Consider the following 13,712-nt stretch of genomic DNA (forward strand, 5'->3'; position numbering starts at 1 on the left):
TTACACTATGTCCAAGGAGTGCATAGATCAACGTTGAGATAAGTAGACACTTATAGTAATGACTACAGAATGGCTAAATAAAGGACCATTGAAGAAAAGACCCAAACTCAACCCAGGCAACTCCGGAACCCCCATCAAGTAGAGACTGTGCACATAAAGACAGAGAAAGGGGATTCACTGATGAATGAAGGGTGATTTACACCTAAAAGGGGGCTGGTGTACACCTAAAGTACACCATTGCAGGAGGAATTCCAAGAACAAGACTGAATTCTGGTCAATCAGAGGACTCTGGGATAGAAAAACAATAGGATAAAGATAAAATGCAGACAACTGAAGGTTTATTCTTGAATTCAAAGCACCAGAAGCCTCACCCTCACATGACACCCTGTCCAGAACAAAGAGACAGAAGGTGATTGAGCAGGTGTGACCATTAGTAAACTAAGGAAACAAGAAAGGGCAGTATCCAGTCCAGCACATAGAAGAGAACATCAAAACACAAAAGACAACCCTACCACCTAGGATAATAAGAAATACAGCCAATTAATAAAAAACAATGTTTCCATATCAAAAGAAAGAAATGCTATCATCCTAACAGACAAAACAACTCCTAAGACATATTTTTGCCTTCAAATAGTTAATTATAGTCTAAAAAATTAACGTGTAAAAATATTTTCAGATAAGTCGAACGACATTTAAATTTACATAAAAATGGATAATGTAATCAAAATATATCAATTTATACCCTCATTAATAAACTATGGAAAGCAGAGCAAAATTAAATTGGATCTCTTATATAAGAATTTACAGATTAAAAAGCAAACCTAGAGGGGGTTGGGGATTTAGCTCAGTGGTAGAGCGCTTGCCTAGGAAGCGCAAGGCCCTGGGTTCGGTCCCCAGCTCCAAAAAAAAAGAACCAAAAAAAAAAAAAAAAAAAAAAAAAGCAAACCTAGATCACAATGCGGAAACTTTGAAACAGAAGCACATAGATGGCCATAAAGAATGAAATTAAGATTAAACTCATATTCATCCCAGAAATAAAGACTAAGCAGGATGCTGAAGAGAGAATGGAGTCAATGACAAAACAAGTTGCAAAGAATCAACTGTGTCGGTGAAAAGAAAATAAGAAAGGAAAAATCAGAGGACTGTGGCTGTGTAGAAAGGAGACACAAACATTCTCACTTATTTGTGATCTGGTCACCTAAAACCCTCTGCCAACCTGGGAAAAGAGAACCAAATAAATTGTAATAAAGCTAGTGCTTTTTTTTTTAATATTTGAGACTGTAAAACTAAAGCAAAATCTGCTAGGCCTAGGAAAAGAATATGTGACGTAAACACACACACACACATGCATATGCACACACTCACACTCACATACAAAGACACCTACACCTGTGCTTGCACACACATAAGTACAAAGATCCACACATACAAAGATACACATGCAAACAACACACATTCAAAGAAACACACACACACACATACAAAGGCACATACATGCACACAATATTCATATAAACACCTCCATCCAAACAGAAAAAAAAAGCAGAAAAGCAGATAAAAAATGTTTTGAGAATGTAATATTAATGAATCAAAATTAAGAGTAAATGGTGCTCACGGTGAATTACTAAGACATGTTTACAGGCTTATTATCACCTAAAATCAAAACTCACTTAACATGGAATTGGAGAATGAAAAGTGCTTATATTACTCAGTTCCTAATTTCTTTTGAAAGGTTGTTATGATCATAGTTACATAATATTTCCTGAGAAGGGCTGCTGAGGTTTTGTTTCCTAGCCAATAACTCATACTTGGAAGTTGGGGTTTTAATTTCAATGCTACAAATCTTCAGATTTTAACTTTAAGATGACTATTTTGATTGAGGCAAAATTGAGCCAAATAGTAATTACCAATATCCAATAGTAAGAAAAGCAATTACTTTAGAAAAATACATGCTTTTATGCAACTCATTTTTTTCTGCATGTGTGCACTGAGACACACACCATCTCTGTAATGGGGACAACAGCTGTAATGTACTCAGCAGCTACTGAAGCGGTCATAGGTGTTAGATGCTGCAAACGAGCATTGAGAAATCATCGCGCAGATGTGCTCAGGGTGGGGAAATCCTTAAAGAACTTTCCTGGAGCATGATGGGGAGTGTCTTACAGGCAGAAAAACAAAGAACTAAAACTATGAAGCAAGTCTCGGGGGCCTCTGAGAATGCATAGGCCGTTACAGAGGACAATGGTCAGCAACAAGTACCAATGAGCTCATCAGAACCATACACTGATCACTTGCTGGGCTGAACCAGGACTGCTGCATTGAGAATCTGGAACTTTGGCTTTGAACAATGAGGAGTCTAATACTTCAATATCAGGATTGTGATGGTCAAGGTGGTTGTTGTATGGCATTTACAAGGATCCATTCTCTGTTCTGTACTGGGCGTCTCATAGGGTCTTGGTTTTGAACATCTGTTACTGGGTATTCACACAGGCACCATGGCAACATAGGGTCAGCTTTAAAACCTCCTCCACTCCTGGTCAGAATTAATAGCTTTTCTCCGACTTAAAATAGTTGTCTTCAGTGGGCACTCTGAAATCCCCTAGGGCAGTACCTTATATGATTATAGAACAATCAACCCAATGCTATAATCACACAAAATATATAAATGGTGAATGAAGTCATTATGAATTTCTGAATAGCCAGATGTTTTGGTACAGCATTCATTAATCATAGAGACAGATGACAACTGAGTTACCCATATTTTTCTGCTATGTATTTGGATATGAAATCAACTCAGCAAAAGGTTTCTCAAATCTCTTGGAAAATTCTGAGTGTACCTGCCAAATACTTCTACTTCGTCTGATTTCATTTTTACTCTCAGGAATACAGATAGCCTGCTACATCAATAACCATGACCTTATTGGAAGTAAATGTGATTTTCTGTGTCTTCTGCAAAGCTTCGTACATTTTGTTGTTGAATTTACATCATTTCAATGTGAGGACAGCCTTCAAATGAATCTCTTTTGGCTGAATTGCTTTTAGTTTAGGCTTCTTTTGATATAGACAGAAAGAAAAGTTGTGTATTGAAAGACAATCAAATTTTCTGTACACAAAAGTTGACATGTTTTTTTATTTTTCTTACAAACTGAGTGACAACAAAAACTCAAATGGAATCAAAGACACTCAGCGTCTGACCTTAGTTTGGTCATATGCATTCATTTATTTAATACCTATTTATGGAACTCCCTAATATGTCAGCCAGCCTTTACCCAATACCTAGTTGGCAAGAAAACGGTGACATCAAATCAAAGGCAATAAAACTGATTTGAAATTAACATTGTCAAAAAAAAGACTTTGTTGGACTTTCCCAGAATAGTCATTGATTCAATGTATTTTACAGAGTCAGGAAGAAGATGTGTGAAGGAAGGATAAGAGTATGGAGAAAGGGGTGAGGGGTAGAGTCATGAATCATTGACCCAGAGCATGGCATTGTAAGTCCATTTATTATATAGTGTGTGGGTCTTGATTAGAGCATGTCCAGTTGCCTCTTCTTGAGCTACGTGATTTTAAAGACATTTCTCTGTCCTTCATATAACATCACTATGCTATAAAAGGAATTTCTGTATGCATGAGGGAATGAATGAATGGATGAGTGAATGAACAAATGAAGCTACTTCTTAGAGTTTGACTTCTGTTGGGTTGCTCAGAATCTTCTGGTTCCATTAAAGTTTTGGCAGGATCTATCTCTTCCAAGAGTTCTCAAGGAATGGGAAACAGTCTTGGAGTACAGTATGTGCAGTGACAGAAGGAGTCGCATGGAAGTCACACTTGGCTCACCCAGCAGTTTTCGAAAGACTGAAGTCGCCTACAGAACTTCCCTTAACCTAAACCCAGAAGTGCCTTCCTCATCAAATCCTTTACTTTAATGTGTGGTTTCAGGTTGATGCTTAAGAATGCTTTTTTCCTTTTTTATTTATTTATATTGTTGCCCATCAGTTACTAAGTACCAGGTCTGGCACCTGGTAAAGTAGAATTGCAGAGGAATCACAACAAGAACTGTAAGGCAAAGCCTTGCTTTATGAATCAAAGAATGATTTTTTAAAAAGCTCCACGTTTGGCTAGGTGACTACTGACTTCAAACAAGTAATTAAAACTCCATAAATATTAGTCACCTGAGAGGACCTCACTCTGGGGACTGTCTTAATATACAGAATGGAAAAGACATTGCCATTGCTTAATCCAGTGGCTAGAACTTACAAAGACCTAAAGAAACATTAACAATTTTATTATTTATACAAGATGGGACATATTATACATAAGACAGAAATCACTCTAGAAACAGAAAGCCATAAAATTGATTATGCATTGGGGTCAGGGAGACCCTGTAAAGTGCTTGTTGTACAAGCATTAGAATCTAGTTTTGGATCTCCTGCACTCATCCAAAGAGCTAGGCAGGGCAGTGTGCACCTGTAATCCTGTCACAAAAGGGAGAGGCAGTGACTGGAGGATTGCTGTGACTGTCCAGTCATGCTGCATCAGTCAGCTTTATGTTCAATAAGAGACGTTTCCCAAAAAGTCCTTTGGAGACTGATAGAGGAAGATATGACATCTACTCAGTATCTCCTCATGCACATATCTGCATGAATATACATATATGTGCACACTCATGCACACGAACACAAATTATGTGTCAGACAACCCTATGAAAAGTCAAAATGTTATCTTGCATAGACCTTGTGAAAGCCAAGAGGCACGAGGATAAACACCAACCTCTTTAAAAGGTGGGGGATTTGTTTGTTTATTAGTTGTGTTTTTGTTGGTGGTGGTTTATTCTTGTGTTTGTTTTTGAAAATGGAAAAATCTCATGTCTACAGCTCAGGCATATTTTACACATGAAGCAAAGTTGGGCTTGAAATTTCCAAAACTCCTTGCCTCATGTAGATTTTCTAGATTTTTTTTGTAGTTGGGATATTGTATCCATTTGAATTATGTGATGTTTAAAAAAAGGGGAGACAGAAATGGTGTTGGTGTACAAACAAAGAATACAAAGCCATGATGAGTCTAAGTTCCCAATCTTTAGACCTAATTGAGTCTAAGGATATGAGTCTGGATAACCTGGTCTTATTGTTATCTCTGCTCATTCCTGTGCCAATCACTCCTTTCAAGCCTTACAGGGCTTTGAATGTTGTTCTTTATGCAATATTACTTTAATCACCAAACAGCATCATTCCACAGATATGTGATGAATACATGTCTGAGACATAAAATTCTGCCTTAGAACATCAAACTTATATTTGAGAAATGTGTGCTTTCATCATTTCTTCCTGGCATGTAAAACTTAGGATCAGCCACTTATTCCTCTGAGCTAAAACTCCATTTCCCTTGACTAGAAGGACTCCTCTCCCCTCTCCACTCCACCCAAGTCCATTACCACTCATTTCCATCCCTCCTACTAATTGCTTCCATGGGTCTGTATCTTCAACATGCTCCCTGCCTGAACCTTAAGACTTAACATTAGCAGTGAAAATAATTCCTCGTTTAAAAAAGCACGGAATCTCTGGAGCAGTTCCATACCGCTAAGCTAAGGGAGGATCTGAGCCCACCTCATGTCTTATCTAACAATTACTCTTCAAGGCGAAGATCTCCTTTGGCAACGTTCTAGGCAAATGACTTTATTCCAATTATAAAAACCATAAATAAACAGAAATAAAAGAAATTAACGAGCACCTGTACAAATGAGTGACAGTCATTAGCTACAATTGTTCCTATTGGAAAACCTCCTTCTGACTTTAGTTCCATTAAGACTATATCCTAATTGTCTCAGTTTCATTCTGCCATTAATAACCTTATTTTCTTAGAAACAGTGCCAGCAGATGGGACTTAAAACATGTATTCATATGTAAGGCATGTGTGTGTGTGTGTGTGTGTGTGTGTGTGTGTGTGTGTGTTAATGATCACATATCTTAAATGGTCTTACAAATCAGACTTCAACCAAATGTAGCACTCCATTATAAGAGACAAGAGGGAAAATTGAATGTTGGAGTTCAAATTCATATAATAATTAGAAGGGACATTTATTTCAAAACGTGGAGGACTTGACAGTAAGAAAATGACAGAAAATCAGCTCTGTGGTGAATTATAAATGTCAAATTACTGGTCTGCATGTAAAGAAATGTGTAGTTACTAGAAAGCAGTCTGCACCCACGACTGCTGCTTCTGTCTTTATCAGCTTCCTCTATTCCTCTAAGGTGTTCTGTCATTCACTGTCAAATCTCTAATGTACAACTATAAGACATATCAGATGAGTACCCAAAGCTTTCCAGGTATGGACACACCAATGTGGTCCCAAGTTTCACACAATATCAAGAGTCCACAGAGAGAAAAGCTGCCCTGTTATTAGAAGTCAGTGCCAGGGTGTACTCTAGCATATGATACTATCTATGTGAGGAGAGTGAAGGGGAGGGGGACCGTCATCATTCTATATTGTGTGTGGACTGTCACGGTGTCAGCAAGATGAACAATGAAAAGGATGTTAACTAAATTTTGATGTGCAAGAACATGTGTTTAATTTGCAAGACGCTTTGTTTAATTAAAAGGTAAATACCATTTACAATTCCTCTTGCAGATGAATTTAGAACAGCAACAACACCTACAGAGGGCCGAAATTGCCGGCAGAATTTCTTGGATGCATTTGATCAATTAAAAGGATACACGTTTGAGAAGAAATAATTATTTTTTCCATTTGTTTTCAAATAGGGATGGCTTTATTTTCTATAAACAGATTATTCCTCGGATTTAACACCTAGCTAAATATGAATTTAAAGGTACAAAAACCATACTATTGTGTATTTAAAATGGAATAGATAAATCTGAAGGCTAAAAGCATTCCTTGCTCAAGTCCTAACGTGAATGAGATTGTCTCCCTTTTCTGTCTGTATGTCTTCTTAAAAAGGGTGATCCCTAAAGCTGTGCGGATCAAAAAGACCTTTCACCCCTCCAGAAAGATACCTTTCCTCAACTCTCTTGGGAGCTTCAGTATAACTGTTCCATAAGCTTACGCCCATCTTAAGGCAGATCAAAACAATCTCCGATCTCATGTTTTCTTTATTTAAGATTTGCTCCCTTTTTTAAGTGATCATGAAGAGGGAACATGCTATTGATTCTTTAGCTGGCCTAGGGCCATAAAAAGTTGAAGGATGCTTAGGCTTCCTTACTTATAACTTCTAATCTCAATAACACAGGCGGTACGGATAAAAACTCAACGTTTTTTTTTTTTTTGTCTGTGAGTCAACACTGTGTGTCCTTGTGGTTTGGATTCGGTTACACTCGGAGGAAGTAGAGGAGGGACTCTCCTGAGAAGCCAACCCAATCGTTTTCTTAGTGGAGAACACCACACGACATCCAGGCAGCATGAAAGGAAAATTGTGCACCACTTCTTCTACAGCTCAGCATACTGGGAATTGGATGTGGGTTGTCCCCACTGTGGGACAGTCACCCCATACTCTTCCAACCATCCCAGTCTATTATCTGATTAACATACAAAAGACGAAAATATAAAATAGTCAAACTCTTTTATATCAAGGTGTTATTATAGGCTATAATGCAGAAGTCATAGTATTCTTTTAACAAGACCCAGAAAACAAATAGTGAATAAATAGGCAAGAAAGAGTACAAAGGAATCCTCCACAAATCAATGTACTTTTTCTTCTTGTGATATCAGACAGTCCTCTTGTCTCTCCCCACCCCCATTCATTAAACAAAAGTTCCATTCTGTATTGTTGCCAAGAGGAAGTTTCAGATCATCTGTCAAGGAAAGGACAATAAAACCCCCGCAAAACAAATTGCCCCTCATTAGTGGCAAACATGGACATGTGACAATTGGCTATTGGTCCTCATTATTCAAATTCTAACTGACTAAAATCTTTATGGAGGAAAAGGCAGGCATTTATTTGAAAACATTATTATGTCCTAATCATTTGGTAATTTTTCATTTCAATGTCCAGTATACATTGGGCTTGTGTCAATGAGTTCTATTTTCTGGAGGGAAAATCCTCTTTCTGGTTTTGCAAATTTAGGATTAAATTTTCTGAACTATCCATCCACTATTGCTCTGTGGGACAGTGACCACTGTGTATCCTATTCAAAGGGAAAAGTAAGGTTGGTCCAAAACAGGAGAAGCTGAAGCTTCTTCTGTCCCCAAGCCAACTTCGCCTTGGACTACTGTGTCACCTGCTTGAACAATGTCATATGTCTTTAAAAGGTGGCATTTTCAAACACGTACAGAACAATTTGATCTCTTTATTGTTTCTTTATTCTACCTCCTGCATAAGTTTCTGTTTACTTACAGACATCTAATCTTCACGCTACAGGAAACCTCTGGGAACAAACCATCCTCAAGCCATGAACATACCACAAAAGACAGCTCTGTATCTGGCTAAGATTGGCCATACCCATACTTAGTAATTTCAAAATGTTGGTTTTATTATTTGGTGTGTAGGGCTTCCTGCATTCGTTGACCAGGATATATGGAAAAATGTCTCTGGATTTTTTCTTCCATACACACTATAATGCATAAGATCTATTTTTAGGAAAATGGCTTTGTAAAATGCCTTTTACATAACCTCACTAACAATGGACCTTAGCTTTAGCTTGAACAAATGAAGGTCTTTTTCCAGGATTTGTTTTTGTTTTTCTCTGTGTTGAATTTCCAGTGTCTAGGGGAGTTGCCAAGGTCAGGGGCCTGACTGGTGGCTGAATGAGGGGTTGAGTCTCTGACAGTTAAGTAGAAGGGACATGAAGCTCTGAGAATACTAAGCCTCCGTGATAGAATGCAGAAAATCTTGGACCTGATGGCTTCCCTGACTACAGAAGTGACTTTGAAAGTTCTGTGTTGTCTCTCAGAACATCACACCGCCCCTTTATAAAACAGAAGGGGTAGATTAGATCATTTCAAAAAAGCTTTTCAGGTCTTTAAAAAAATCTGTGAAAGCGTTGATGGTATAATTTCACACAAACAAACCAGATTCATTACATAACATTTTGCTTCCAAACTGATATTGATACTAACAGTTTAATGAGAGATGAGCGGCAGAAAATCCCCAACTTGATATTAACAGCTATATTCAACTAAATTACAGTTTTGGAAACGTCAGACATCCTCAACATGAGGGTAGGCCCTGTGGCCAAATAATTTGCACACAACCCGAGAAAGCTGAGGCGTACGGGCCACGGTCCAACCCGTGACTTAGGGCAGCTCATCTGGATGTATCTCTGATTCTGTGAGCCCTACTAAATATGGTGGAACCCTAAAAGAGGCCATCAAATACATCCTCCACCTAAGCTAACTGTACAGCACAGAGTAAATCAGTTTTCCAAATATATTTCAGTGTGTCCTAAGTATACACCGAAAATATGGGTGCCCCTCAAGAATGGGTCTGCTCAAAACCACTCATAACTGCAAAGAAGCAACCTATGAAGGGAGATAAGTAGAACTAAGGCTTATGAGAATTAACTTCGTGGTATGCATTGTGGCCAAGCTGTGTCTGATGGGCTTGACCTTCTGAGTGGTTGTGTAGACCAAGTTTATCCTGAGACTACCTTTCCTGATACCTCTTTTAACTGCTTTAACTGCACTCCAAGTAAAGCCAATGTGATTATTTTAGTCCATTGCCTTTAACACACACTACCCAAAATAAACTTATAACTTTTTATATGAGAAGATATTTGTAATTAAGGTGAAATGTGGGCTCTGTCTGAGCTGTTTTTGATACAAGAATTTTTCTGCGAATCTTCTTTGTGCATCATGGAATGGTCGGAAGAGCTATAATCAGAAGGTCTAGTTTTAAGGACTGTGCATTGTTCTAGGTTCTAGGTGTAATTGCCAAGTTCTGTTTTCCTAACCACTAAAATGAGAGAATTTTCAATAACTCTCTTACAAAGAAAACTAGTATTTATTATTATTATTATTATTATTATTATTATTATTATTATTATTATTATTATCATTATTCAAGACAGGACTTCTCTGCATGATTCTGGCTGTCTTGGTAATCTCTTTGTAGACTAGGCTGGGATCTGGAACTCAGAGATCTGCCTGCCTCTGCCCCCTGAGTGCTGGGATTAAAGGCATGAGCCACTACCACCTGGCTAAAGCAAATATTCATATTTTTAAATGTTTTCTTTAACATAAAACATAAATAATTTTTCCTTATGAAAGACTAAGACTCTGACCTAAAGCATTCATTTCAATATTGTCAGCCAGAGCAATGCACAATAACTTGCAGTCCCCAAAATAAGGCCCCTGGAATTCTTAGATCTCACCTGCTGTGAATTGACATCCGGTTTACCCCAAATCCTTTACTTTCTTTACCTAGATCTGTGTGTGTGTGAAGAAAAGAGAAACAGCCCTGATCCACCACCGGGTAAATCAGTATTTAATTGCTAAAATTACACATGGAAAAATAACTGCCTTCTCAGACAGTACATGTCCAGAAAAAAACAGACTTCATTGGTAGTAATGACAATACGATATTACCCCCATCTCTAGGTCAAAGTTACCTGAAGACAAACACACTCTCTAACAAGAAGAATAGAAAACCAAACACACCCACACGCACATGCACATACACATGCACATGCACACAGAAAACAACTAAAGCTTTTTCAAGACTAAACTACTTTCAAAAACCATACAAAATGAACCTTTGAATTCCCTAGAAAAACAGAGTAATTCCCATTTCTGTGTCAGAGGTTTCAGGCACAGGACCCAGTGTGTGAGAATGCAACTTTCCTTGAAGAAGACTACAGCACAGGTTGCAGAAGAGAGGAAAGGGAGTCCTACTTCCCTTCCTTCCTCTTCTGGTTTATAGGACACTTCCTGCCTGCTAGTCATATTCTGAACTATTAACAAACATTTCTTCCAACCATTGATGAAAAGCTTCCAGAACGTGTCATCAGAGCTCTTCCGAACTGATAAATGTGGGTTTCCTTGAGTGGAGTTTTGTGTGCATGCGTGCATGCGTGCCTCTGGTGTGTGTGTGTGTGTGTGTGTGTGTGTGTGTGTGTGTGTGTGTGATCTTGATGCTTGCAAAACGTGTTTTCAACAACAGCTGTGACTTTTTTCCCTCTTGTTTTATTTGTTTGTTTTTGTTTGTTTGTTTGTTTGTTTACTGAGGGGAAGAGTTGATTCTTCATCACCCAACCCCCATACTGCAGCGAGGGTCTAGGAAAGGGTCCCTGAGGACCTAGGGAGAAGCTGAGCTCGCACTTACTTTGAGCAGTAAAAGAGGTGAGCAAACCATTTTTGGTTTTGATTTTCTTTTTTATTTCAAGTAGCTTTGTTTGGTGGGGTTGGTTTTCTGTATGTTTGAACTGGTACCCTGTGCCGGGGGTACGGAGGGTCCAGTTAGGCCTGGGTGGGGCCAGGCAGTGGAAGTCTGGAGTGGGTCGCCGCGCCGGCCTCGTCTGACCAGCAGGGGGACCCGGAGCTCTTCTCCAGAGTCGGTGGGCACAGCGGGGGCGACAGGGGACTTGGGCAAAGATAGGGATTCGAAAAGGGGAAAGCCCCCGAGCGGAACAAGGACTGGAAACCTTCAGCCCGTACAATGCATATAGTGGTCAGCCTGGGTTGCTTCTTGCAAGATGCATCCTGGAGGGGTGGGGCTGGGCACAAGAGTGCGTCCCTCTCCTTACCCCTCTGTGAAGTCCTCCGGTGCCGCTCCGCTTTTCGTCCTCGAGCTCCAGGTCACATCAGGTTGCAATGGTCAGTCTTAATCCCTAATGCTTTAGGAAGCAAAGCGTCGCCCACAAATATCGTGAAAGAGAAGAGCGACCGTGAGGTCGGGCACAGAAACAGGTGTCACCAGGCACCCCGGTGTGCCCCACACCCAGCGCTTCTGCAATGCAAAGAACAGATTACTTGGCCAGGATGAGCTAGGGCTGGGCTTTTGATGCTCTCTATGAACCACACATTTTCTTGGCTTGCTTACCTTGCTGTGAGATGGCGTGGGGTTCACTTCACTCCCTTACTGTCCTGAAGGATCCATCCATCCTAGAGAGAGTTAACCGGCTGTGGTTGCTCAAACTAGAGGCCATGTGGCAAACAAAAGTGGTGCTTCTGCCTCGGAGTGGGGCTGAGAGACACTGGAGTCCAGCCTTTTGGAATGCTATAGCCTACTGGGGAGAGCAAAACAATCACTCTCTTTCGGACACTCACTTAAAACTGCGCTGAGATCAGCTTTTAATTGGCCTCAGGTTAGATGAGTTTAGATTTTAGTTTAGATGAGTTAGATTTATGGTTTGTGGGGTTGGGGATTTAGCTCAGTGGTAGCCTAGCAAGCACAAGGCCCTGGGTTCGGTACTCAGCTCTGAAAAAAAGAAAAAAGAAGATTTATGGTTTGTGACTTTCCAGGGGAAAGGCATTTTTTGATGTGATGGTAGCCACTGCCTAAAATTTGCATAAGTTAACTGTTTCAAATACCATCTCCCTAAACAACCCACACAGGCACACACTAGCTTCTACTACTACCATCTCCACCATTCAGACATATGTCTTTTGAATGCCAGTTTCTCCCACCCTCTGTCCCCTCCACCAAGCGTGCCCCCTCTATCTCCCTCTTTCTCTTAGTCCTCCCGGGAAAAAAACTGAGTTAAGTCATTGGACATATTAATAGGATTGGATTTTTTTGTCAACTGAAAATTTATGCTTAATATCCCACCATCCCAGAAATCATATCACACTAACTTCTAGAACTCTATTTTGTTCCTTTGAAAATGGGACAGTGCTAGTAAAACTTGGTGGGATTATGTTTTCCATAGCACTTGTAGGCAATGTGCTTTGTCTAGTACAGAAGAACTAAGAATCCCCACTAACTTGTCGGGGGACAATACCTCTCTTTTACAGGCTCTACCAAGAAACTGTGGCTAAGCATTTAAATCATGATAGCCAACATTTGAGACCTAATAGTAATATGCTTTTGTATCACCCAATCATGTGTGATAAAGATGTCATATATGTGACATAAAGTTTTCAAAAGAAAAGTAGGTTTTCATTTCTTTAATCACAATTTAAAGACAACTAGAAATGTCAGCTTCAGGAACTGAATGCTGTTCTGGTGTTTCTACAACCTGTAGCCCAACAACTCATCAAGGCCCCCTCTTTATATGGAGTGGGGCTAAAGAATTATGGAGGCAAATAATTTTTATGGAAAGATACTGTGTCCTTCTAAAATTGCAATATATTCTAAAGATGAAATTGAACCAAGAAAAATGTGCAAGCCTTTTTATGGTTTTTTTTTCGTTTTGTTTTTAACATGATTTAAAAGAGAGAAGCATTGTCTACAGTTCCTATCCCTTAAAAACATTTGAGAATAATTGGGGTGGGGGAAAGAATCCTTAAAAACAACAACAACAACAAAAACCTTCTGACTATTGTCACTAGGGCTTTGGCGAGCATTTTAAGGATACATTTAAGATTGCAAAAAACAATTTGTTTCTAGCTACTTCGATACAATGTGGAAAATTATGACTCCCACTGTGACTGAGTAAAATGCTTAGTGATAATTTGTTATTAGACTATGTGGCATGTTGAATGAGGTGTTCTATTTGTCAATGAGATCTGAGTTTACACAGTAAAAGAAATACCATTGTAGGTCCTTTACAACATTGTATGAAATATCACACTACTGATTCCCCAAATGTGAATTTTCCCATAA

Source organism: Rattus norvegicus, chromosome 2, assembly GCF_036323735.1.
Source record: "Rattus norvegicus strain BN/NHsdMcwi chromosome 2, GRCr8, whole genome shotgun sequence".
NCBI classification, from domain to species: Eukaryota; Metazoa; Chordata; class Mammalia; order Rodentia; family Muridae; genus Rattus; species Rattus norvegicus.